Consider the following 26,818-nt stretch of genomic DNA (forward strand, 5'->3'; position numbering starts at 1 on the left):
GAGCCTTCAGAAAGCAATGCACTTCTGCCAATATCTTGATTTTAGCTCAGTGAGACTAGCATCATGTGTCTAAACTATAGAACTGTAAGAGAATAAATGTGTGTTGTCTTAAGCCACTATGTTTGTGGTGATTTGTTACAGCAACAACAGAAAACAAATACACATGCTGTCCCTCTGCCTGGAAGACCCTTCTTTGTCTTAGTTGTCAACTCCTCAGATCTTAGCCCAAGTGCCATTTCCTCAAGGAGTTCTCTTCAGAGCCTCCTGACTGTATTATACTTTCTTTTATAATAGCCATTCAAAGCTTCATTTTCCTCTCCTTTTAAAATAATTTGCTATCATTCCAGCTATGTGTTTGTTTATATGACAGGCAGCATGGCATGCTGGTTAAAAGCATAGATGGGCCCCGTAGCCCGGTGGCTTATGCCTGAATCCTGTCTCCACTACCTGTTGTCTGTGTGATCTTGTGCAAGTTACTTAACCTCTCTACATATTGCCTCAGTGATCTCACTGATGACCCAGGAATAATAGTACCTTCCCATAGGACTATTGTAAGAATTAAATGAATATTGCCTCAGTGATCTCACTGATGACCCACCCAGGAATAATAATAGTACCTATCCCATAGGACTATTGTAAGAATTAAATGAATAAACAAAGTGCTTAGAACGGTTTCTGCTGTCAAGTATATACTCTTAATGTTGATCTCTCTCCCTGTATGATTGCATTCTCTTTAAGGACAGGGATCATGGCTACTTCCTCTTGCCACTTTATTCAGCACCTACACAGGGTTTGGTATACAGTAGTAGGAGTTCAATATATACATATAGAATGAATGAATGAATAAATGAATGAGAGAATGAATGAATGCATTCAGAATTGGAGCTTGGGAGATGGTAGATCTGAAAATACATAGGAGAAACGACTCTTTTCCCAAATTGGTTACTCTAAAGGTAGCGTTTCTTAATCTCGGCACAATTGACATCTTGGGCTGGACAATACCTTGGGATGGGAGCTGTTTTGGGCACTGTAGAAAGTGTAGCAGCATCCTTGGCTTCTACCCTCTAGATGCTAATAACAACCCGCCATGTCCCACCCCACCCACATACCAGTTGTGATAACTGAAAATTGTCTCAGACGTTGCGGCATGTCCCAGGGAGGGAAAAATCATCCCTATGTTGAGAATGGCTGCTCAGTGGGTACAGCTGTCACACCAAACAGCGACCTCAGTGTGGGTGAGCATGTGTGTGCAAGGCTGTACTCTGCCATGTCTGCCTGGCAGGACTCCAGGAGTTACCTGCTGCACAGCATCCTCAGCACTTACTTGCCCCAGCTTAGCTGCTCTAGGCCTCTGAATGTGGAGTGCAATTTGGTGTGAGAACAAGGATAGGGTTGCCCTTCTTAAAGCTACGACACAATCATTTCCCGAATGCAGGAAGGGTTTATGTCAAAGCATATAATTCTTGAACTTTTCAGAAAATAGATTTTCATGCTAATCTGAGTTCTACAAAGATTTTAATAAATGGGATAAAATTTTGGATATGCAGATGACTTTCCTCTCTGGCCTCCTTCTTTCATTATCAGCTTGAAAATACAAGAAACCCATTGTTTTCCCGCCCCCGTCCCCCATAAGTAGTTCTCTTTAAATGCTGCTTATCCTCAGAAAAGGGCTACTTGGGTAAATTCTAGCAGGTAAACATATTAATTCCCAGTACTGGGTGCAGAGATGGGAGGTTGAAGGAGGTGGTAAAAGCCCTCTCTCCAGAGAGTGGTATAAACAGATTGAAGTGCAATCTCCATGGATTGGACTTTATGGATATGGAGACAGGGGGATAAACCCACAGCATCCATCCAATGGGCCACTGCTTAGAGAATGAGAACCCGCATTCTTTTCCGTACCACTCTTTATACTGTGACCTGCAGGTCCTTCCTCAGTAGAAAAACCTGAAAATGGAGAGTTTAAGTGGAAAGCAAGATAACCCTGACCTCTAAAGGGGATCCTGAGGAAGGAAAGAACCAAGAGCAAAGTCAAAGGTGCCTCAAAGAACCTCAGGAAAAACCAGTTGCACCACTCTCCATGGCCACTGGAAAGGTGGAGGAGATAAGCTGAATCTCCCCAGGCAAGCTTGGGAAAAAAAGGAGCCCAGAAATAGGGCTGAGTCTATTTGTAAAGTGGAGGTGGAGCCAAGTTAACACTGCAGGTCTCCTGCCCCCAAGAGAGGTCTAGTGACAGGTCACTTTCCTCAGGGACTATTCCCATGGACTGTATTTATTACAGTCAGCAATACAAAAACTAATCTCATCCCCAATTACATATCTGTGTTTTAGATGCACTGTAATGTGACAAATCTCTTAGGGTTTGTGAATGCAGTTTCTTTTTCCTTGCACATTGGTGCATTGTTGCAGGGGTGGTTTGTGCAAGCCGTGGGACTGGTGCCCAGAAGATCAAATGGAGGAGAGATGAGGATCTCGTAGGAGAATGAATTTGATTTCAGGAGGTAGGGCTAAAGAGACAAAGGTGATTGTAGAAGCCATGGGACGTTTTGAGCAGAAAAGATGGAATGTGGCCAGGTGGATCAGCCCAGGCAAAATAGAAATCCAACAGGCCCATTTTAAAGGAGGACAAGTAGGGAAATGATTTTCTCAAGGCCAAATATCAGAGTCAGTAACAGAGATGGATGCCGTAAGCAATCAATTGCTTACCGTAGTGTCATCAACTGCATTTGCTAGCTTCATTAATATTCAAGCCACTTAATGATTTCAGAATCAACTATACAAGATAGGGAATAATTTATAACGGTTTTAGTTTTTACTTTAATGGGACAGTAATTTATTAACAAGTTGCCAAGAAATTATAAGATTCTTTGCAAACAATAACATATTATTTTCCTATATAGCCAGTGTTTTGTTTTCAGAAAAGGGAAACACTTGTTGAAAAAAAATTATTATAAATTGTATATATTTTATTATTAATGAGACATTTTATTTCCATCCTGTATTGGATAGGTTTGGCTTTTGGAAAGGAAACTTAGATCCATTTGTCTGAAGAACTTAAAGGAGGCAGTCTACAAGATCAACATTAGGGTGGCCACTGTGACACTCTTCTTTTTAGCTCTTGCACTTCTTTCTTAGAAAAGTCAACAGGAAAAATAGGAAGATTTCTGTTGTACTCTCCCTTGGTCAAACCTCATATGAAAAATATATTTTACCTCTGGGAACCACATTTTAAGAGAGACACATTCAGACACTAAAAAACTGGTTAGAAGAGGAGCCAAAGGAGGAGTCTAACCTGTTATCAGGGATGTGGGAAGAAACCCTGAGCTGGTGAACCAGTCCCTTCCTCCTCAAAGCCTATGTATTTGTCTGGTTTTTTTTTTTAATGTATGTATGATTTATTTATTTATTGTTTTGATTATACTAGTGGCAGATGCTGCCAAATGTTCTGTTGGAAATACTGAGAAATGTTCTTTAGATTTTGAAACTAAGAGGTCACAGGTGAACTTAGAACTTTTGGTAGAAAGGACATAAGGGGGGTAGAGAGAGCAGAAGCCATATTGAGGAGTGTATCAGAAGCGTAGAAGTAGTTCAAGTAATCTCTATAATCCTTTCTAAATCTGTAACTTTATCCTCTCTTCTCACAATAATTTATATCCCCCTTAAGTCCACCTGTTGAGGGTCTTCAGAATTTGCTTTTGCCAAAGGGATGGCAAAGCATCTGGGCCTGCAGTGCTTCCTTTCCCCCCCTACAGGCTGGTCTTGAACTCCGACCTGCTTGTTCTGGCTTTTGGTTACTATTAGACAATCAAGATTTTCTCCCAAAACACTCTCCCAAGAATTAAGGCTGCTGGATAGGACTTGGCTCTCTGCCACCTCTCCTTCATAGAGGTCCCATCACAAGATTTCCTTCAGTAGCCATAAAAGCTGAAAGTGAACAATTAAAGCCTGTTGCCTAGACCCCTATTTCAAAATATTCCTTATAGTGTAATCATAAGTCTTAAAATGGTCTGAATGAGTCATAAAAGTAAAATCTTGATTGTTTAAATCTTTATAAGTTTTACTTTCTGTATAACTTTGATTCATGACCTCAAAGACAGAGTAATGTTTTCCTGTATTCTAACTCATTACTTCCTGTCTTAGTCCAGTTTGTGCTGCTATAACAGAATGCTTGAGACTGGGTAAGTTATGAAGAACAGAAATTTATTGGCTCACAGCTCTGGAGGCTGGGAAGTCCAATATCAAGGTGCTGGCACCTTGCTAGGGCTTTTTTGCTGCATCATAGCATGGCAGAAGGCATCACATGGTGGCCAAAGAGAAGGCAGAGAGATAGTGAAAGAGAGCAAAAGATGGAGTGAGCCCACTCCTGAGATAAGAAATCTACTTCTGTGATAATAGTGTTAGTCCATCATGAGTGTGGTGACCTCATGACCCAAACACCTCTTAAAGATCTTACCTCCCAAAATTGTCACAATGGGGCAATTAAATTTCAACATGAGTTCTGACAAAAAGAAATATTCATATCATAGCACCTCCTCTCTTCATTCCTTATTCTCTTCTTTCTTTCTCCTTCCCTTCCTCTATTCTTCCTTTTTTTCTTTTCTTTTTTTCTTACCGTTTAGATAGTCTTATTTCTGTTTGCCCTAAAATATTTTTAAAAAAAAGTTCACCAGTAGTATATGAATGCATTATCATTGCAGGGAAGGGAAAACTGTCAGTAATACAGATCTTAGGTTTCTTTCTTAGATGCAGTGACAGTTATTGGGGTTTGAAATACATCTTCTACACCCTTGCCACTCAAAGTGAGGTCTGAGGAAGGCCAGCATCCAAATCCGTGGGGTTCTCTTTTGAAGTGCAGAATTTCAGCTCCATCTTAAGCTCAGTGATCCAAAATCTGCATTGTAACAATGTCTCCAGGTGATTCCTATGCACAATGAAATTTGAGAAGTGTTCTACTCTAGATAAGTAGCTTTTAAACAGTTTGGATCACTTGCTCCCACCTTTAAAAAAAGATTTTGAGTATATAGCCTAATATGTGTACTTATGAATTGTATAGTTGCTTTTCTATTAATATTGCATATCATTAAAGCTTCTTGTAGACAATATATAGTTGGGACTTCTTTTTTATTCGTTCTGACAGTCTCTTACACTTAAAGTGATTAACATAGTTGTATTAACATCTATCATATTTACAACAATTTTCCACTCATTTTCCTCATTCTTTGTTTCTTTTTTGTCTTCTACTTTTTTTCTGCCTTCTCTTATTTTAATTGAATATTTAATATAATTCCATTTTCTCCCCTTAGTGTATCAATTACACTTTTTAAAAAGTGGCTGCCCTAGAGTTTGTGGTGTATATTTACAACAAATTCAAGCCTACTATCAAATGACACTATACCATTTTATGGGTGGTGCAAATACCTTTTAACAACAAAGTATTCTTAATTCTTCCTCTTGTCCCTTACAACATTGCTGTCACTTATTTCACTTATCCATAAGCTATAATTATCAAATACATTTTTGGTAACATTATTTTGAACAAATTGTTATCTGTTAGATTAAGATAAGAAAAATAAAGCATTTTATTTTACCTTCATTTAATCCTCTCTAACACTCTTTCTTTATGTAGATCCACGTTTCTGACCTATATAATTTTCCTTTTCTCTGAAGAACTTAACATTAATTGCAGGTCTATTGATGACAAATTCCCTCCATTTTCATTTGTCTAAGAAAGCCCAGTCTTTATTTTACCTTTGTTTTGAAGGATATTTTTGCTGAATATAAAATTTTAGGTTGGTGGTATAAATGGAAAATAAAATTTCAGAACCCTGAACTCACTATGCCATAGGGAAAAGTTAAGCTTGGAACTGAGTGGTGCAAACTGCCTCCTATTTTGTTCCTAAATATAGATAGCCGCAAAAATAGAAAGGCCACATACACCCCTGGGGTCAGGGGGCTCCCTCACAATTTGCTCACAAGAAAACTTTTTTGGGGGCTGAAGATCTTTACCCTAAAACAGAGTTCTGTTGAATTTCACCCTGACAATGTAAATCAACAGCTTATCCTCACAGGTACAGGACAGACAGGACTAGAAGTCATTCCTCCATTCACCTGAGATGAATGTGTATTTCACTACTTCCTCTACTCTATGTTTGATTCTTTGATGTGAAAATTCAGATTCACTGAATGACAGATGAATGCATAGTTTTCTGTTCCTCTAACCCTCTGTTAGGCTATTTTTGCACTGCTATAAAGAAATACCTGAGACTGGGTAATTTATAAAGAAAAGAGGTTTAACTGGCTCAAGTCTGCAGGCTGGACAGGAAACATGGTGCTGGCAACTTCCAGTCTTCTGGGAAGGCTTAGGGAGCTTTTACTCATGGCAGAAGGTGAAGCAGGAGCAGGCATGTTACATGGAAGCAGTGGGAGCAAGAGAGAGAGTGAGGGGCAAGATGCCACACACTTTTAAACAACCAGATCTTGCAAGAGCTCACTCTCATGAGGACAGCATCAAACCATGAAGGATCTGCCATTACTACCGGAATCCTTCCCACTAGGCCCCAACTCCAACTTTGGGGACCACATTTCAAAATGAGATTTGGTCAGGACAAATATCTATACCATCTTCTGCTCTTAGCCCCACAAATCTCATGTCCTTCTCGCATTTCAAAATACAATCTCAATAGTCCTCCAAAGTCTTAACTCATTCCAGCATTAAGTCCAAAGTCCCAAGTCCTAAGTCCAAAGTCTCATCAGGAAATGATTTCCTTAAATCTATGTGCCTGTAAAATCAAAACAAGTCATTTACTTCTAAGATACAATGAGGGTACTGACACTGGGTAAACATTCCCATTCCAAAGGGGAGAAATTGGCCAAAAGAAAGGGGCTACAGGCCCCATGCAAGTCTTAAACCTAGCAGGGCAGTCATTAAATCTTAAAGTTCCAAAATCTCCTTTGATTCCATGTCCCACATCCAGGGCACACTGCTGCAAGAAATGGGCTCCCAAAGCCTTGGCAGCTCTGCCTCTGTGTCTTTGTAGGGCAAAGTCCCCATAGCTGCCTCACGGATTGGAGTTGAGTGCTTGTGCTTTTTCCACATGCATGATGTGAGCTGTGTGGAGGATCTATCATTCCAGGGTCTGGAGAACAGTTGCCCCTTCCCTCAGTTCCACGAGGAAGTGCCCCAGTGGGAACTCTGGGTGGAGCCTCCAACCCCATATTTACCCTCAGAACTGCCCTAGTAGAGGTTCTCTGTGAGGGTTGCAGCAGGCTTCTGCCTGGACACCCAGGCTTTTCCATACATCCTCTGAAATATAGGATGAGGCTGCCAAGCCTCCTTTACTCTTACACCCTGCGAACTTGCAAATTTAACACCACGTGGAAGCCACAAAGGCTTATGGCTTGCAACCTCTGAAGCAGTGGCTAGAGGTGTACCTGGAGCCCTTTGAGCTGAGGCTGGATCTAGAGCAGCCTGGCCATGTGGCAGACACAAAAAAGCATTATCAGGAGAGAAATTCAAGCAGGCTGCAAAGCAGCCACTTGTTAGAGATATTCGCATGATTGAAAGAAAGCCAGATGCTGGTAGCCAAGGCAATGGGGAAAAGACCGTGAAGGCATTTTAGAAGTCTTCCAGTCTGACCCTCCCATCACAGACCTGCAGGCCTATGAGGAAAGAATGGTTTTGTAGGCCAGGCCCAGAGCCCTGCTGCCATTTACAGCCTTAGAATACTGCTCCCTGCATCCAGGATGCTCCAGCTCCAGCCTCAGCTAAAAGGGCTTCGGGTATACCTCCAGCCACTGCTTCAGAGGTTGCAAGCCATAAGCCTTTGTGGCTTCCACGCGATGTTAAATTTGCAGGCTTGCAGGGTACAAAGGTAAAGGAGGCTTGGCAGCCTCAACCTAAATTTCAGAGGATGTATGGAAAAGCCTGGGTGTCCAGGCAGAAGCCTGCTGTAGCCCTCACAGAGAACCTCTACTAGGACAGTTCTGAGAGTAAATATGGGGTTGGAGGCTCCACAGGGAGCCCACACAATTCCTCATGGAGCTAGGGGGAGGGGCCACTGTCCTCCAGACCCCAGAATGATAGATCTACCAAGCAGCTCACATCATGCACATGGAAAAAGCACAACTTTTTCAACTCCAACCCATGAGGCATCTACAGGGACTGTGCCCTACAAAGACACAGGCAGAGCTGCCAAGGCTTTGGGAGCCCATTTCTTGCAGTAGTGTGCCCTGGATATGGGACATGGAATCAAAAGAGATTATTTTGGAGCTCTAAGATTTAATGGGCCAGGTGCGGTGGCTCATGCCTGTAATCCCAGCACTTTGGGAGGCCGAGACAGGTGGATCATGAGGTCAAGGGATCGAGACCATGCTGGCCAACAAGGTGAAACCCCATCTCTACTAAAAATATAAAAATCAGCTGGGTGTGGTGGCACACGCCTGTAGTCCCAGCTACTTGGGAGGCTGAGGCAGGAAAATACCTTGAACCTGAACCCAGGAGGTGGCGGTTGCAGATAGCCTAGATCATGCCACTGCACTCCAGCCTGGCAACAGAACGAGACTCCATCTCAAAAAAAAAAAAAAAATTTACTGACTACCCTGCTAGGTTTTGGAATAGCATGGGACCTATAGCCCCTTTCTTTTGGTCAATTTCTCCCTTTCAAAATGGGAATATTTACCCAGTGTCAGTACCCTCATTGTATCTTGAAAGTAAATAGCTTGTATTGATTTTATGGGCACATAGATTTAAGAAACTCATTTCCTGATGAGACTTTGGACTTAGGACTTGGGACTTTTGACTTAATGCTGAATGAGTTAAGACTTTGGGGGACTATTGAGAAGGGATGATTGTATTTTGAAATGCAAGAAGGACATGAGATTGTGGGGCTAAGAGCAGAATATGGTATGGATATTTGTCCTGATCAATTTTTCAAACTTTTACACTCTTTCTCTGTAAATATAACTTCCAACTTTAAGTCATTTCTTTGCTCCTGCATCTGAGATAGGCTGTTAGAAGCAGCCAGGCCATATCTTGAGTGCTTTGCTGTTGAGCAATTTCTTCCATCAGATACCTTAAGTCATTACTCTTAAGTTCAAACTTCCACAGATCCCTAGGACATGAACACAGTACAGCCATGTTCTTTGCTAAGACATAACATGGGTGACCTTTGCTCCAGTTCCCAATAAGTTCCTCATTTCCATCTGAGACCTCAGCAACCTGGATTTCACTGTTCATATCAGTATCAGAAATTTGGTCACCACCATCTAACCTGTCCCTAAGAGTTTCCGAACTTTCCCTTATCTTCCTGTCTTCTTCTGAGTCCTCCGAACTTGTTAAGCCTCTGTTTACCAAGTTCCAAAGTTGCTTCCACATTTTCAGGTATCTTTATACCAATGTCCCACTCTCACGACCAATTTTATGTGTTAGGCTGTTCTTGCAGCCTAACTTCAAGAACAATGCTATAAAGCAATACTTGAGACTAGGTAATTTATAAAGAAAAGAGGTTTAATTTGCTCATGGTTCTGCAGGCTATATAGAAAGCATGGCACTGGCATCTGCTAGGCTCCTGGGAAGGCCTCAGGGAGCTTTACTCATGGCAGAAGGCAAAGTGGGAACAGGAACATTACATGGCAAGGGTGGGAGCAAGCGAGAGAGTGAGGGGCAAGATGTCACACACTGTTAAACAACCAAATCTTGAAAGAACTCACTATCACAAGGACAGCAGTAAGCCACGAAGGATCTGCCCCCATGACCCAAACCCCTCCCACTAGGCTCCACCTCCAGTAGTGGGGACCACATTACAGCATAAGATTTGGAGAGAGCAAACCCCCAAACCACATCAACCCCCTCTTTTCACATGTAAAATGTAAATTCAGTGAACACTGATCAAAGCCTCAAAAGAATGCAATCACTTGCCTCCTCTATCTACCCTCCCTGTTTTTCCCTTTCCTTTCCTCCCTACTGCTCATTCTTTCTACTAGAAATATTGAAGTCCCCAAACCCTCTTTGGACAAAGCACAGATCACAGATGTTCATGTGATTTTGTGTTCTTTTTTCCCAGGCACGTCTTCAACCTTGACAATATAAATCTCTAAATTGACTGAGATTTGCTTCAGTCATTTTCTTTGGTTTTACAGTGGTTTCTTATTTCAACACTTTAAATATTTCACTCCATTACCTTCTTGCTTGCATAGCTTCTGAAGAGAAGTCCAATCTAATTCCTATTCTGTTCCCCTGTAGGTTAAGATTGTATTGCCCCCTCTGGCTTCTTTCAAGATTTTCTCTTTGTCTTTGATTTTTTGCAGTTCACATATGATATGCCTATTGTATATATTTTTTTGTATTTATTTTGCTTAGTGTTTTTTTTGCGGGGGGGGGGGGGGGGGCGGGTGCTTCCTGGGTCTGTGGCTTGCTGTCTGTCATTAATTTTGAAAAATTCTCAGCCATTATTACGTGAAATATTTCATTTCTTCCTTTTTTTCTTTTTTCCTTACTGGTATTCTCATTGTGTATATATCTTTTATAATTGTCCCACAGTCCCTGAATATATTGTTGTATTTTTTTGTTCTTTTTTTACCTGCATTTCAATTTTAAAAGTTTTTATTGACATTTGTTCAAGTTCACTGATTCTTTCCTGGGTGTCAAAGGCCAAAATTTTCTCTAGTGTTCTTATTTTTGTCTTTCCTGTTGTCTTTAGGCTTTCCTAGAAATCCCTTAAGTAGGGTTTGAAACGTACATTTCTTTGAACTGCAATACTCTGTTATTATAACATGCATTATTGATATGGTAAAATGTGGGAGGAAGGGAAACAGTCTGTAGCACTCTGGCTGGGTCTCAGTCTTTTCATGAGTCAAAGTCAGATATATATTGTTTTCCTCTGGTTGGTCAGACTTTGGTAAAGCCCCAGTTGGTTAGGCTTAAGTAACACTGTTTCCCTTGAGGGTGAGGGTAAGCTTTGTTAAGGAGAATAGAAAGTTCTGCCTATTAATATATTTCATAATGGTTACTGCCCCGTCCCGCTCTCTCCCAGGGGATATTTTTGTCTGACCTTTACAATGAAAACCTGGTGGTGTGAGGTAAAACTCAGGAAAAGCATGGGGCCCTTTCTAAGACTGGGCCCCCTCAGAGATGTTAACTCTCAAGCAAATCTACACAGAGCCTCCAGCAAATCATTGATTATAATTTAAAGCATTCCTATTGATATTGGCTGCAGCTGACAGCTTTGACGTCTCCTTCTGGGCTTCTGCTTCCAGTAAGCCATGACTTTATGTATACACCTGTCTCTTCAGAGCTGGAGCAGTGGTTTTCCCTGTGACTCAATTCCTTGGGGAATCTAAAACAAGTTGTTGATATTCAGTTTGTTCTGCTTTGCTCTTGTTGTGAGGATGGGAGTGATGACTTTCAAGCTCTTTATGTGTCAGACTAGAAAGCAGAAGTCTAAAGTATTTTTCTCTTTTATTTTTAAACCTAAAAATACATTTTTTCTAGAAATTTGAAGATTTCATTCTCACATCCCAGGAGACTGTCTTGTACATACTCTTGGAATAAACACATCCCACCTTGGCCATCACTGCTCCAGATATTCTCAATTTGACTGCACATTAGGGACTCAGGAAGTTAAAAGCAAAAGCAACAAAAGATGCTCAGGCACCACCCCACACCAACTAAATCAGGATCTCTGAGGGAGCATGCTTATGTTTCAAAACCTCCCCCACGTGATTCTAATAGCAGCCAGGGTTGACAGCCTCTGTTCTTACAGACCAAATTCTAGACTATTTTATTGCTGCTGACATTAAGGACAAACTAGCATTTTAGCATTGGACTAAGCACAATTCCACAGGAAACTGTCAAGGCAGAACAGAACTGGCAATTCCCTTTCTACTTCAGGTTTGTGTTCTTTGTGATTGCATCTCCTGCAACCACAACTTAAGGGAGACAATGTGGCAGGCAGAATTCTCAGGTTGCCCTGATGATTCCTATCCCCTGGTGGTCACATACTGCATAATTCCCTCCCGTGAGCGTAGGTGGGACATGAAAGTTTCTTCTAGCCAATATAATCATAGCAGATATAAGGAAGGTCCTGAAGTCAGTTAATTTTAAGTTAATCTAAAGGGAAATTATCCTATGTGGGTATTACTTAATCAGGTAAAAGCTCTTCAAAGAGAGACTAGGCCCCAGCTAAGGTAAGAGATTCTCCTTGCTGGGTTGATAAAATCCTCTAGACAAGCCTCAGATGAGAATGCAGCCTGGCCAATATCTTTCCTGCAGTCTGGTGAGACCTTGAGCAGGGGACCCAGATAAGCTGTGCCCAGAATCCTGACCCACAGAAGCCATGAGATAATAAATATGTGTTTTCTTAAGCTGCATAGTTTGTTGTAATTGTTTATGGAGCAAATGGAAAACCAATACAGGTGTTTGGCATAATTAGAAAAAAAAAAAAACTTTGGACTTAAATACATCGAGGCCAAATTCCTAGCTCTACTACTAGCTGTGTCACCACTGATGAATTATTTAAGATGGCTGAACAGTTTTCTCATCTGTAAACAGAAAAACATAACTCTTGCCTTGCATGGGTGGGATGGGGATTGTGAGGAATACAGCTAAGTACATATAAGCTTGCTGTTGGTATGTTCAATGCAGTAAGTTCTCAATAGCTGAAAGCTATTACTCTAATGATCATTAAGATCACCATAGGTATTGAAGTAGATAATAAATAAGACCAGTGGTGTTTCTGAAGGTGCCCTTAATTGAAAAGTTTCCACTTCGTCAACCTTCTTTCCAAATAGAAGGAACCTAAGTGTCCAACAGCTGATGAATGGATCAAGAAAATGTGGTATATAGAGACAGTGGAATACTATTCAGCCATAAAAAAGAATAAAAACATGTCTTTTGCAGCAACGTGGATGGAACTGGAGGCCACTATCTTAAGTGGAACAACACAGAAACAGGAAGTCAAATACTGCATGTTCCCACTTATAAGTGGAAGCTGAATAATGTGTACACATGGACATAGAGTACAGAATGACAGACATTGGAGACTCAAAAGGGTGGGAAGGTGGGGGGCTTAGGGATGCGAAATTACTTCATGGGTACAACGCACATTATTCAGGCACTGAGTACACTAAAACCTCAGGCTTCACCACTATGCAATATATCCATGTAACAGAATGGCCCTTGGACCCCTTGAATTTATACAAATTTTTTAAATGCAAAGAACAAAGCCAAAAAAAAAAAAAAGGAAGAAATAGCATTCTTTACCCTCCTTAGAAGTGGAACAACCTCGTGCAAAGAAAACTCTCCTCAGAAGGACTCTTGATTAACTTCTATCAGCTTGTTTCTAGTTTTCAGCAGGACTCATGGGGGTAGTTTGGGCTTTCTGGTTCAATTTGAATTCTCTTGTGTTCTTTTATTGTTTTGAGAAAGAGTCTCCCTCTGTCACCCAGGCAGGAGCACAGTGGCGTGATCATAGATTGCCATAGCCTCTAACTCCTGGGCCCAAGCTACTCTCCCGCCTCAGCCTCCTGAATACCCGGGACTACAGGTGCATGCCACTACATCCAACTAGTTAATTTTTTTTTTTTTTGTAGAGACGGGGTCTTACTGTGTTGCCCAGGCTGGTCTCAAATTCCTGGCCTCAAGCTATCCTCTCACCTTGGCCTCACAAAGTATTGGGATTATAGGCATGAGCCGCTGCACACATCCTCTTGTTTTCTAATAGAAAGTTTTTTTTTTAAATCACTTTTCAGATTCCAAACTGACATAGATTTGGAGTTTTAGCCATTGCAATTATAAATTGCAAAGCAATTTATAGCACACAAGCTGCTTTCTATAAACATCACTTCATGTAATCCTCACCACAGTGCTGTGAAGTAGGCATTATTTTCTTAGCTTTATAAGTGAAGGAATGAAAGCTCACAGAATGTAAATAGCTTATCCAAAGTTCCAAAGCTGAGGAGGTGTAGAAAGGAGAATCAATTTCAGGTCTGTATCTCCAGTGTGCTGTCTTTCAAACCAGAGAGCTAGTTAAAACAATTACCAGCCCTTAGACCAGCTGCCTGGTCACCACGTCACCCAGACATCTCCCTTTGCACTGTGGGCATATGTGAACCCCCACATGAAGGCTTTGTCATTCCCTAGTTATCCAGGTTTGTTACTGATCAGTCATACTCCTGATTTTTCCTAATTGTGTGTGTGTGTGTATGTGTGTTTGTTTCCCTTAAGAGGAAGGCAAGTTTTCTTAAAAAAACAAAAACAAAAAAAACACGTACAGAGTAAGAAAATTTACTAGTTTACTATTAACAAACTTAAAAATTCAAAAAAAAGGGGATTCTGAGGGAACATGAAAATTCATATGGGACTAGATAATGAATAAATATATTCACTAAAAATATGGCACCCTTACTTAGTGCTCTGCCTTTTTAAAAGACATGATACACATCTTCTTGGTACAGTATATCCACTGTTATCCATTTAATTTCCATTTATTTCCCCGTTTGCTAGAACTTTTCAAGCTTTCACTCCCCTGCTGTTTTAATGACAGGCTAGATGGTCATTTTGCTTTGCTTCCTATAATGAGCGAGTTAAAAGGCATGTTTTCTGCATCTGCTTGCCACACAATGGCCAATGTGATTTTACAACTGGGATGCTAAGGCAGTCTGTGGAAATACAGTGGGCCCTGGTAAGTTGGAATGTTTGAATGCTTCGGTTAACTTTTATTGAACTTGCTTGGAGAACTGCATGGGCCTTTCTCAAGCCTCCTCAACACATGTGATTTCAAAGGCTTAGCCCTCTGGAAGTCTTAGCCAGTACCCCCGCACCCATCAATTCCCTTCCTCCTATAATAGTGATTACTGGTGCTCTTCTCTCTTTCATGACTTCTTTGCAAAACTTTCAACTTTTTCTTAACAATTTTACCTCTTTTACCTATTTCTTGCAAAGACTTACCACCTTTTCTGATTATTCTCAACAGAAGAGCTCACTGGAACACAAGACATCTTGAATGAGGAATATGTAAACCACAAATAGACCCATGTTCTCTAAATTCAAATGTTTCATTAAGGGGAACTGGAGGGTCAGAAACAATTAGTATGTCTTGGCTAGTTATAAAGAAAATTCAGCATTTGATAAAATGCTACAGTTCCCTTAAAATTTAAGTTTTTAAACGGACTTCTAAACTTTCTTTAGCTATTAAAAAATTGTTATTGGAATAGCCCACTTTACAAAATTTAGTACTGTTACTTGCAAAAATGTGATATTTTGAGATCTGTAAAGATTCAAAACCAAAGAATTATGATACTTTGAATAGAGAGTAAATGAATAAATCCATAGTTGATCCCATTATGATGTTTATATTATCTTATTGGTAAGGAGTAGGGATGAGAACATAGTACAAAGCAAAATGCTGGGCTGGATGACTCAGGCTCTGCTAGCTGAACCACACGGGATGGGTCCTTGGAACCTACATAAGTGTGGGTGCTCATCTGCAGAATGAGAGCGTCAGATACTATGATCCCTCTGAATCTGTAACTCGAAGATCTGGGATTTTCGGGAAAAGTTGAACAAAGCTTAGCAGTTGGTTCCAAATTATCTGGCCCTTCCTGCTTTTCTGTTGCTCACCACATCTGAAAGGTGGCATCCTTAACACTGAGGTCCAAGCCAGCTAAAGGCAGGAGGTCAACTTTGTATGCACCGTCCGTTTCCCCTTCACCTGTTGTTTGGTTGTTTTTGTGCCACGGGTCCTGTGCTCCTTCCTCTGTCCGGCCTCGGAGCTGGGCCTCCCTCACATCAGCACCATTTTGGCTGTAAGCTGCTGGAGCAGCTGCTGCCCGGGAGGGCTCTGCTCATGTCCTGAGCTGACACATGACAACTTCTATTAGGCTGAGGTGCTCCGAGGGAAGCCAGTGGGCCCTACCAGCCATCTCCCTTCTGTTTCCCCATCTGCTGGCTCCCAGGGAGGTGGTGGCAGAGCTTAGGTAAAAGAGCACATCCAAAGTGAGGACATGGTGAAGACCTGGAGGGATTGCACTCTCCCTCTTTGTCAGATGTTGCCTGGCAGGGGTGGAACCTGTCCCTTAGGAGAAAATGGGGTGACTCAGACTAGCCTGGCTCATGCTGAGGACGTCCAGTCTGCCTCCCACCATCCCTGCTGGGAGTCCCCACTTGGAAATCATATTTGCAACTTGGGTTAAACATGACCAGGTGCTCCACAGAGGCAGTGCCAGAGGATTCTTGGCATGGCCTCTGCACTTGTTTGAATGTTGTGGCTTTTAATATTTATCCCAGTTCTTATGTGTGTTTGTGAATGCCCGTGCACATGTGTTGCAGTTCCTTCCCAGGGTCCCCCAGCATAGGGATGTTCCCATCCATCAAACAGGAAGAGCAACAACAGGTTGTAGGGGGGAGCTGGGGCAGACTGGGTGAGGGCAGGGCCTGGGGAGCCTGAGGGGCCAGACCATGTGTTCTGCTGTTAGTGCATTGGGCTGACAAAGTGGGAGGCTGCTGTGCTGGGACCCCCTCTCTCAGCCAGGGGTCCTATAGATTCCCAGACGCTACAGCTTGAAGGGAGGGGCCTGAGAGGTGATGTGGTTCAATGCTTTTATTTTCTGAAGATGAAAATGAGGCCCAGAGAGGGGCAATGGCTTGTGAAAGACACATCTAATTGTAACAGGAGCTGAACCACCAAAATCTAGGCTGAGTGTGTGCAGGCCCTTAGCTGTCTCATTGGTGCTCTGGGGTCCAGGAAGAGTCTATTGACGAATAAGCCAGCTCAGGCCTCTGCATCCTAAGTCAATGCTTATACAATGCTTCCTTCTCCACCAAGAAGGACTCTAAGATTTCTTATGGTTTTGGGACTGTACGTCCCCGTTTCTTTTGATTTGCCCTACTCTAACCCTCTGAAAAGCATGCCAGTTTGGATAATAAATCATATGGTCTCATTATTTAGGATTGTCTCATTTTCTAGAATGCTGCTTCTTTGAACATAGATATTCCTGGGCCAAAGAGTTACTCCTGTGACTGCCGGCTCAAAGCTTCACAGAAGTTCTGATGAGTTCCTGGATGCAGGTGGTGGGAGCTCTAGTGAACACATGTGAACTCAGTTACTCATGACTGGATTTATCCTAACAAAGGAATTCAAAAGCAATTGTCTAGAATTCATTTGCCTCACCTGTAAAATGGAAGAGCTGTAGTGGGTGATTCCTAAGGCCCCTGACAACTTAAAAATCTGCATCCACAAATTAATTTCAGGGATCATTCTGCCCCTTGCTATGTTGGTGGTGGTTATCTAGCTTCTGCAGTGAGGTGATCGGGCACATCTGGATAGTGCCTTAGAGGTTGTGCGTACCAGACGCCTAATATGAGAGATAGTAGCTTTACAGCCAAGATGACAGATGCCTGTCCCTGCCCTTCCTTCTGGTTCCCAAATCACAATCTCTAAGCACCGGGTCTGAGGAGAGCCCAAGGACACATGGGGAGGCCGGACTCCCATTTCCTAGTCCTTACCCTTTGTCCTTCATGTTACCCTGCCTAGTGTGTAAAACCTGGGGCTCCCAGAAGGTAGGGCATGGGCTGTGGGGGAGGATTCCTGACTTCTCAGTATAAGGCTGTTCTCTAGCAGTGCTACCCAAAAAGAGGGGTGACAAAGAGGCCCCCATCTCCTAGGCCCTCAGACCAATTAGATCTGATCTTGGGAAAACACAATCTCCCTAGGGAGAGCTTGTTCTTAAAAACGTATGATGTGTAAATCATGGTTTTGTCTTTCCAAACAGACAAAAGCTACCTCCAGCTACATTTATTGAGAGCTGTGAAATATCATGGGGCCTCATGGAGTGGCAGTTAAGTCAGGTTGCCTAGGTCCAAATTCTAGCTCAACCATTCTAGCCGTGTGACCTTTGGTAACGTTCTTTCTTAATCTCCCTCATGCTCATTTGCAAACATCCTTATGGGGCTATTTTGAGGATTAAATGCGATGATTCTTATCACAAGCAGAATACACTGCCCACAGTGGTGAGTGCTTTGTGATCGTAGTGAACACATTGGACTTTTGGTACTTACAGTCCTTTGATCACTGAAAGGGGCCACGGCTTCAGGGATGATGCATAAACCCATTCTGTGCACTTCAGCAGGCAGGCAGGGTTTGGGCATTGGGTCAATGTAGAAGGAGGAGGAAGAATTCTGCAGTCATTCTGGGGCTGCTGCTCTCATCAGTGAGTCACTAATGGGCATCAGGAGATCCCCTTAGAAGGAGGTGCATGTGCCTGAGCCTCAGGCAAAATTGGCCCTGGTCATGGTTCTCAGGCTCTCTTCTCAATGCCAAGGGGGAGACATCTGGGGAGGTTGTGAAGGGCTATCAAGTTCTTATGATTCTGATGTGTTTATGGCAGTGAGTAAAATTCATAGGTCATTTATGAGCTTTGCCTCCCATTTCACACAGCTGGTCCTTTTTAGTCAGGCTGTACATGCTCCAGAAAGAACTCAGCATCAGCACCTGGAGGGGCACCTTCTCCTCCCAGTCCTGGGAGGCTCTGAGAGGGAGGCCAGGAGAGAAGTGGAGGGTGAGGCTGATAGCCTACCTGTGCAGCACTTGGGCCTACCTCCAATGGCCTGAACCACATTCTTCTCCAGCACATGGTCCTGGGTGAAGAGGGCTAGGGCTAGAATTCATCCACTCTCTGGATGGGGTCCTGAGTCCCAGCACTCTTTGGGACCTAGAGGTTCACCTGTGATATTTTCCTGATGATATCCACAGTTTTAATATAGTCTGGCTCCCTAAAGAGAACCAGTGGTACACACAAGACATTGGGAAGGTAACTGTCCATGGGCTAGGATAAAGAAAGTCAATTCTGGTGGCTCTTGTTCATTGAAGTCTAATAGGATTTAATCCTAGGTTACAGAAAGGATTTGCTTTACTCAAAACTACTCTAAGGTACTGTGAAACAAAGTTTAAGAATGGTTCACAGCTTAATGTGAAACAGATATGGGCCTGATCTTGACAAACTGGCTGTGGACACAAAGCTCAAGTCTCTTCCTCCTGACCACAAAGATAATGACCTTCACAAATATCTTGTGGGAAGAGACAATGAGATTCCCAGTCAAGTGCTAAGTCTTGGTAAGTTCAATTTCAGATAACCTCTTCTTCTTCCTTTCTTTCCTTGATTCATGTAGTTTTCTCTGTCTCTTCAGTGTTTTTCTGACTTGATGGTGCCTGGTCAAGAAAGGGCCATAGAACAAGTCAATACCAGAATGAGCCATGTGGAAAAGGGCAGCTGAACACAATCTCCTCCTGTCTGAATTAGTGCCTACACTGGTGATCTGGCTTATTGGTGGGAAGTCATCTGTCATCCAGACACCCAGGGGGCCAGGTGCTCCATGTTTAAATTATGTAAAGATTATTAGAGAGATAAACCTGCAAAAGTGTCTCTGGCACCAATAAGAACAGGCACGGATGAGAAGGGGCAAGGTGGCCGGGTGCGGTGGCTCATGCCTGTAATCCCAGCACTTTGGGAGGCGGAGGTGGGCGGATCACGAGGTCAGGAGTTCGAGACCAGTGTGGCCAACATGGTGCAACCCCGTCTCTACTAAAAATACAAAATTAGTCGGGTATGGTGGCACACACCTGCAGTTCCAGCTACTCAGGAGGCTCAGGCAGAAGAATCGCTTGTACCTAGGAGGCGGAGATTGCAGTGAGCTGAGATCATGCCACTGCACTGCAGCCTGTGTGATGGAGCAAGACTCCATCTCAAAAAAAAAAAAAAAAAAAAAAAAAAGGCGGGGGGCGGGCAAAGCTTCGGTGGAACAAATGGAAGCTTAGACACCAGGAAGCATTCCCAATAGGAAAGAGGTGTCCTCCCCGGGAGGGCTATGACAATAAAAGGCTCATGTGTATGGCCCAGGAAGAAGGTTTTCTGTAAAAAAGGCAGGGATGGTTGACTTTTCAAGGCATTTAGCCACCTGAGGGGTCTGCCACTTACTCTCCAAGGGCACTATGTCATGGCTCTTAACAACAGAAAAAAAATCTTAACTCATTTGCTTTGCTGATAGAATGGAAATCCCAGAGGCATGAGGCTTATGCCCAGAAAGTGGCAAAGACTGAGCCAGGTTGAATGCACATCTTCTGACTTCCACCCTGGTTGTATGTGGAAGGCAGCCTCTGAGATGGCCCCCAGTGATCCCTGCCTCCAGGTAGTCACACCCTTGTGGAACCCCTTCACGTTGAGCATGAGCTGGACTTAGAGTAAGTCAGTCTTACTTACACTAGACTTGCTTCTAGTGGAGAGAATACAGCAGAAGCAATAGAATATCACCTCTAAGGTTAGGTTGTAAAAAGACTGAGGCTTCTGTCTTTGGTGCCTCCTCTCACTCTCACTCTCTCTCTCTCTCCCTCTGTCCCAGGTATTTAATAAAGGTATGTTGATTGACACAGGAATTATTCCATCCATAAGTTGTAACCTTAGTATCGGAGGAAAAAGCAATGTAGGACTAGATGTCATCTCTGCAGTGGGCATAACTGGACTGAGGTATTCAGTAAGCAACATTCTCTGCATCTGGGATTCTATGGACATCAACACTCACTTGCACACAGATGGTTTCTCTTTCCCACCCCCATTCTCAGTGTGTGAAATCATTCCAGCATCTAAACTGCCATCTTCATGCATGGTACCTCAACTCTGTGCTCAGGAGCCAGAATAATCCATGCAGCCAAGTCTCTGCCCTGGCTGAATGACAGAGGATGACTGGAGGCTAGATTCACCAGCTGGGAGAGCCCATGGTTACTTTTCTGGCTTTGTCCTCACCCAGCATGACAAAGCACTAGCAACTATGGGCTGCCCCAGAGGGCACTGGAGGCATCTGACCTTTTCATCCCTAGGAGTCCATGGTCTTAAGAGAAGAATGACATAATGGCCCTCTGTTCTTAGTGGGCTCTGCTGAGTTAAGCTGGGCTGATGGAGAGAATGGTAAAAGCCCTGGGGGAGCAAGGGTCCCCGAAGGTCATCTTACCCATTCTTCTGCCTCTGGGAAGGGTAGCTAATTAGCAACTTAGTAGGTCAAAGATGCAATGAGAAGGTGAGTCTGATCACCCTTTAATTTGGGATGTACAGAAAGGAAGATTCTACAGTTTCCTTAGTTAATAATCTGGTACCTCATGTCCTGGATGCTCAGTTCTTCCTGCTTCTCTTTTCATCCAACGGTTCCCTGTTTTTGTCCAAGCAACCTTATTCTGTCTGAGGTTCAGCTGATTCTGGAGACTAAACCTTCATAGCCATTAAAGAATTGCTTTTGGCCCCTGCCACACTCATACTTCCTCAGACTTCATCTTGAAGGTTTTCATTAAGAACAGAATTTATGTAACTAAAGTCTGGGCAAGGCATAGATGATGAGGAGGTGACAACGATAAACAGATAAGTTAGGGACTTCAGGAACTTCGATGCCATGTGAATCCTTTGGCTGTAAGCATCTTTCTGTGTCACTTGAGGAGTTTGGATGTGTGCAGAAGCTCAAGAAGATAAGTGGTCAAGAGAAGATCACCTCAGTCAAGGCAGATCCAAGTCCAATACATGGACTTTTGCCTTTTTGTCTTGTAGTCTTTCCAAAGATGTCAGTTTCATAGGCCTGAATCACTGTACAGGATATGACTGCTTGCTTTTCTGGAGAGAAAAGAGGAAAATAAAAATCCCATCCTTTCTCAAAAAATAAAAGAGTAATAAAGCTCTTTAGTCTCATTAAACAGGCGTGTTGGACTTCAAATAACTCTCATCACATAACATGTTGATGAGTTAAGTGTTAATGAATCAGAAACATATGGATACAATTTCCCTGAAAATACACAAGGGTTTTGGAATCAAGGGGAGTCACCCCTACCGCCAGCCCTGCCCACCTCCTTGGCTCTGGGCTCAGGAGTTAGGATCTTGCCTCCCCTCCTGGGCTCACTGATGGGGCTGCTCCCTTTCTGGCCACCCAGACTGCTCTCAGCTTCTCCCTGGAATTCCTCCTCTCCTGTGGTTTAGTGGCCAAGTGGCAGGGGTGGGCTGAGAGATGAAAGGTCAACTACTGAGAGAGAAATGAATGACACAGGGAAGAGAGGCCCGGGAGTTGTCGGCCCAAGTGCTCAGGAGATGGGCCACGTGCTGTGTGCGGGAGGGACCCGTGCTGGTGGCTACATGCTGGCTTCAGGTCTGGGGCTCTTCGGAAAGTAGTTTAAGATGTTTTCTTTCTTTCCAAGCAATATGAAATTCTCTTGATCCGTACTCACTGATTTGTGTTTTCCGGGTTGCCAGGGTTTCCTGGAGATTGCGCCTGCATCTTTGCAGGGGCTGGGACAGACAATTCGGAACTCACCAGGACGGGCACTTCTGAGCAGAAATCATGCCTTGGGGTCACCTCAACTTTTCAGAGTATGTCTCACTTGCCTCACACAAAATCCCACTGCCTTCCATGCCAGGTTAAAGTGGCTTAAAGTAGATGAAAGGACTTGCCTGTGGACCTGGGAGTTCTGCAGCCCGACCCAGCTTCCAGTGAACAGTTTCAGAGCTGGGCAGTGTCTGTGGAGTGAGGGGCCCAGTTCCTTCTTCTTGCCTGCAGTTCTCAGATGGTTGACTGTCACCCAGGCAGACCCAATAGTGGCGCATAGGGACACACTCCATGCAGGAGTGTGGATGATCCCCATATTAGATTCCTTAAGCCCCATCCTAAATTCATTTTGGGTTCCCTCAGAGTGTACCTTGAAGAGAGATTTTCGGTGCAATGATTTATTCATGAGGTGATTCCAGGAAGCATGGTAGAAAATAGGGAATATTGGGCCTGATGTGGTGGCTCATGCCTGTAATCCCAGCACTCTGGGAGGCTGAGATGGGTAGATCACCTGAGGTCAGGAATTCGAGACCAGCCTGGCCAATATGGTGAAACCCTGTCTCTACTAAAAGTATAAAAATTAGCTGGGCATGGTGGCGTGCGCCTGTACTCTCAGCTACTCAGGAGGCTGGGATGGGAGAATTGCCTGAACCTGGGAAGTGGAGGTTGCAGTGAGCTGAGATTGCACCACTGCACTCCAGCCTGCGTGACAGAGTGATATTCCATCTTAAAAAAAAAAAATAGGGAAAGTGGGATGTGGGAAGCAGATGTGTTAATGAGTGGGTTGTTTGTATGGGCACCGGGGCTCAGTCTGGATGGGGATATTTGGAGAGGCACTCCCTCTAGGAGGAAACTGGGTGTTTATTTACCAACTCCCATTCCTCATGGGTTGCTTCTGAGACACTGACCTCTGTGCTCTCAACCTGCCCCATGTGTAAGTAGATCATATTCCTGAGGCCAGAGAAAGCCCCAGGGCAGAGAGATGATGGTGGCTGAGGTAGGAAGCTGTTGGAGTGGCTGTGGGTGACCTTCAGGGAGGAAGAAGGGAAGAGGGGCTGGCACAGACATCATCTCCTGCCAGGGTCTGGATGTGCTCCCACTCCCCTTCTTTCTGCTTTTTGAGACTGATTCACTTCTCAATCAAGTCTTGGATGCAGAAGGAAAGAGGGGAGCAAAATAAATTAGGTACCCCCAAATGCGCTTGTTTGTGGGGACTAGAGAGTTGAAGGTATAAATGTGTGTTTGCATCGCTTGCCAAGCTGTGGCTCAGAGTGTCTGGCCTAAGAGTGGCAATGCCCACAGGCCCCCAGGGCCCACTGCAAACTGCATAGGGGGCTGAGCTCTCCTACCTGTCCTGGCTTTTGGCATTTCTGGCCTGGCACAGTCATTTAAAACCTTGGTTTGGGGTCTTTTTATTTTTCTTTTCATACTTCCTGGAATCACTGGTCAGCTTCAGAGCCAGGCTATTGCTCTGAAAGTCCTGGGAGAGGGGAAGAGAGCAAGATGGACGAGTGCAATGAAACTGTGACCCTCCTTCCTATGACGGGGCGAGCGTTATCATGCTAAGGCCAGGAATTAGGTATTCTTCATGCCCAGAGAAGACAGACGAGGGGGAAGATGGGACAGCCAGATGGAAGCTGGGAGACTGAAAGATTATAGCTTTTAAGAGGATCCTGTCCAGATTTGATGGCCTCTGAGGGGCCTCCTTGTTTTCTACATACAAAGTTGCTCTACCATGCAATATTGAAATCGTGCTTTAAGGCATTCATGTTAATCCATTCTTTATTTCTTAATTTCACATCATGTTCATTAGCCTTAAAAAAAAATAAGGTCAAAGGCAGTTTTGCCACTGTTCTCGAAGATGATTGAGTTGGGGGGTGGACTGGCAGTCAGCCTTCAGGAGGATCCTGCCAGGTAAGGGGAGGAGCCACCCTTGGCTCTGAGCCACTGAGACAGAGTAGAGAGAGGTACAGGAATGGAGATGAGCAGGGGTGGAGTGGAAGAAGAAAGGATCATGCCTTGGTCATCTTCTCCTCTCTGTCCTTCCCCAGTGATTCATGCCGTCATCACTTCCCATCTCGGATCCTGGGCTCACAGCCATCCCAAAGCCTTTCCTGCTCTGCTTGGCTGGAAACAGATGCAGACTGACAGATGTCTCCTTCAGGAACTGTGACATCTTCACACCCATCCTGGGGCAGCCACTCCCTTCCAGGCCTCTTCAGAGAACAGCTCTTCTTAGGGCTCTCCCAAGGCTACCAGGCCTGGTCCTGACACCCTCCAATACCGGGCGTCTTCTCTCCCAGCTCTTTCCCCCTCCACCAGCCTCCAAGCACCCTCCTCTCCTTGCATGCACCCCACTCAGTCCTATTGGCTTCCAGTGCCTTAATGTGACTTTCCCCTCCCCTCTTGCTGGGTGCAGTTCCACCCCTCTTAAGATCTTCTCACTCTTTCTTCCTCTTGCTGCAATGATTTGGTTGTGGGGTTGGGTGGGGGGTACATGCTCTTAGGAGTCCCCTTCAGCCAGTCAAGTGCCCACATCCTCTGACTGCCTCTCCTACCCCACTTGCTGCCCCACCCCCTTTCCTTGGCTTGGCCTGCCTTTCCTGACAGTGACAGTCCCTTTCCACATCCTAGGGTGCTGTGAGAACCAAACAAGACCATATACATGAAGTGCGTTGTAAACCGTAAAATCTCCAAAAGTAGGCCGCGCACAGTGGCTCACGCCTGTAATCCCAGCACTTTGGGAGGCTGAGGCTGGCGGATCACGAGGTCAGGAGATTGAGACCATCCTGGCTAACATGGTGAAACCCCGTCTCTACTAAAAATACAAAAAAAAAAAAAATTAGCTGGGCGTGGCGGCAGGCACCTGTAGTCCCAGCTACTGGGGAGGCTGAGGCAGGAGAATGGCGTGAACCCGAGAGGCGGAGCTTGCAGTGAGCCCAGATGACGCCACTGCACTCAAGCCTGGGCGACAGAGCAAGACTCTGTCTCAAAAAAAAAAAAAAAAAAAAAAAAAAAATCTCCCAAAGTAAAAGAAATTCTGCAATCCATTTATATAGAAAACCAAGGTCCCCAGAAGCTTGCCAGTCCTATGGTGGACACAAGACCAGGCTCTATCTGGTCAGTGGTTCTCATGGCTCACGATGCTCAGAGCAATCCAAGAAGTGGAGTCAAGTGTGGTCTCTCCAGACCTCCTAATGTGCTCCCCTTCAGACCTCCTAATGTGCTCCTCTTCAGACCTCCTAATGTGCTCCCCTTCAGTGGGGTGGCCTCTCTAGACCTCCTTATGTGCTCCCCTTCAGTGGGGCGGCCTCTCCAGACCTCCTAATGTGCTCCCCTTCAGTGGGCCTGATGAACCTAGACCTTAAACACACGGCCAAGGGGTTCTGAGGAGGAAGGCCTGGTGAAAAGACACTCACCTAGATTGTTTGACTCTTGACCCTCTTTCACCAAACTCTAGATCTTCCTCTTGCTGAATCCTACTAAGGGGGTGCTTAGCTCCCTGTGTTTACCTTTGTAAATTCACTTTGTATTTTCCAAAGGACTCAGTTTGGGGCTCAGGCTCCTCAAACAGCAGCTTCTGAAGCTTTCTGGAGGATAAAGCCAGAGTTCTCAAAGTGGGTGGGAGCAGGAGACCATGTCCCAACGTGGAGCCCCCAACATGGCTTGGAGGCCCCTCTGGGCACAGATGAGAGCCATCAGCACCTCTCCTCGAGGCCAGTAGAGAGGTTCTAGGGACGTTGAGGGCCACTCTCACTTCCTATGTAAACTCATCCCTCTGGGCAGCATCTCCCTTTCTAGCAGACACTGCGCTTGCACAGCTGCTCTCTCTGGATGCTGTGTGCTGCCATGCTTGTCCCCCTCAGGGCTTTCCAGGGCAGTGGTGGGTGTGGAGAAGCTCCCCCTGTTTTGATGTGTACAGGGAAGCATGTGGATGAAGGCATTGCTAGGTGATGCTAAGATGGCAACAGCCTGCTGCAGATTGTGGGAGACATGGCATTGCCAGTGTGCAGAAGGCCAGCTGGGCTCAGGGTGGAGGGGAGCTGGCACCCAGCACCGAGTCCATGGGGGAGCCAAGCAGCTGGGAGGACCAGCCATGGGATGGGTGTGACACCAAGTGGACAGCGATAAAGAAAACAGGACCGAAGGGGCCAGGACTGGGGCTGTCCTCCTGGCCTGCAGGAGCTGGCTGTGTGTCCTTCCGCATGGTACCTCCCTTCCATGGGCCTCTGCTTGCCTGGGGGACATATCAGAGACTGGAGTCTAACAGGCACTGGTTACACAAAACATCACGTATTTTCAACAAGATGACTGGCTTAAATTGAGGGTTCCCAAATGGTTTTCTGTGAACAGAGGTTTCCACTGCTGGGCCATCCCCCAGAGGAGCCCGTTCTGAGGAGGAGTCCTGGCCACACTTACTCGCTGTCTCACTTCCAGGCATTCCTGGGGTCCTCAGGGGAATTTCCAGGGTGTCTT

General features: G+C 44.5%; 1 long non-coding RNA gene across 3 annotated transcripts in view; it reads left to right on the top strand.

Annotated features, from left to right (window-relative positions):
• The window catches only part of LOC107973921 (uncharacterized), a 149,708-nt gene that overhangs the window by 72,977 nt on the left and 49,913 nt on the right, over positions 1-26,818 (top strand). The window contains exons 5-6 of one of the 3 annotated variants that reach the window (XR_010150241.1): positions 22,270-22,386; positions 24,394-25,012. The exons of 1 other annotated variant lie outside the window; for it this stretch is intronic. This is a non-coding gene — a long non-coding RNA (uncharacterized LOC107973921). Of the gene's footprint in view, positions 1-3,006; positions 5,096-22,269; positions 22,387-24,393; positions 25,013-26,818 lie in introns of those variants that run through there. One more of the 3 variants, XR_010150243.1, reaches the window with a different exon arrangement.

Source organism: Pan troglodytes, chromosome 13, assembly GCF_028858775.2.
Source record: "Pan troglodytes isolate AG18354 chromosome 13, NHGRI_mPanTro3-v2.0_pri, whole genome shotgun sequence".
Taxonomy (NCBI): domain Eukaryota; kingdom Metazoa; phylum Chordata; class Mammalia; order Primates; family Hominidae; genus Pan; species Pan troglodytes.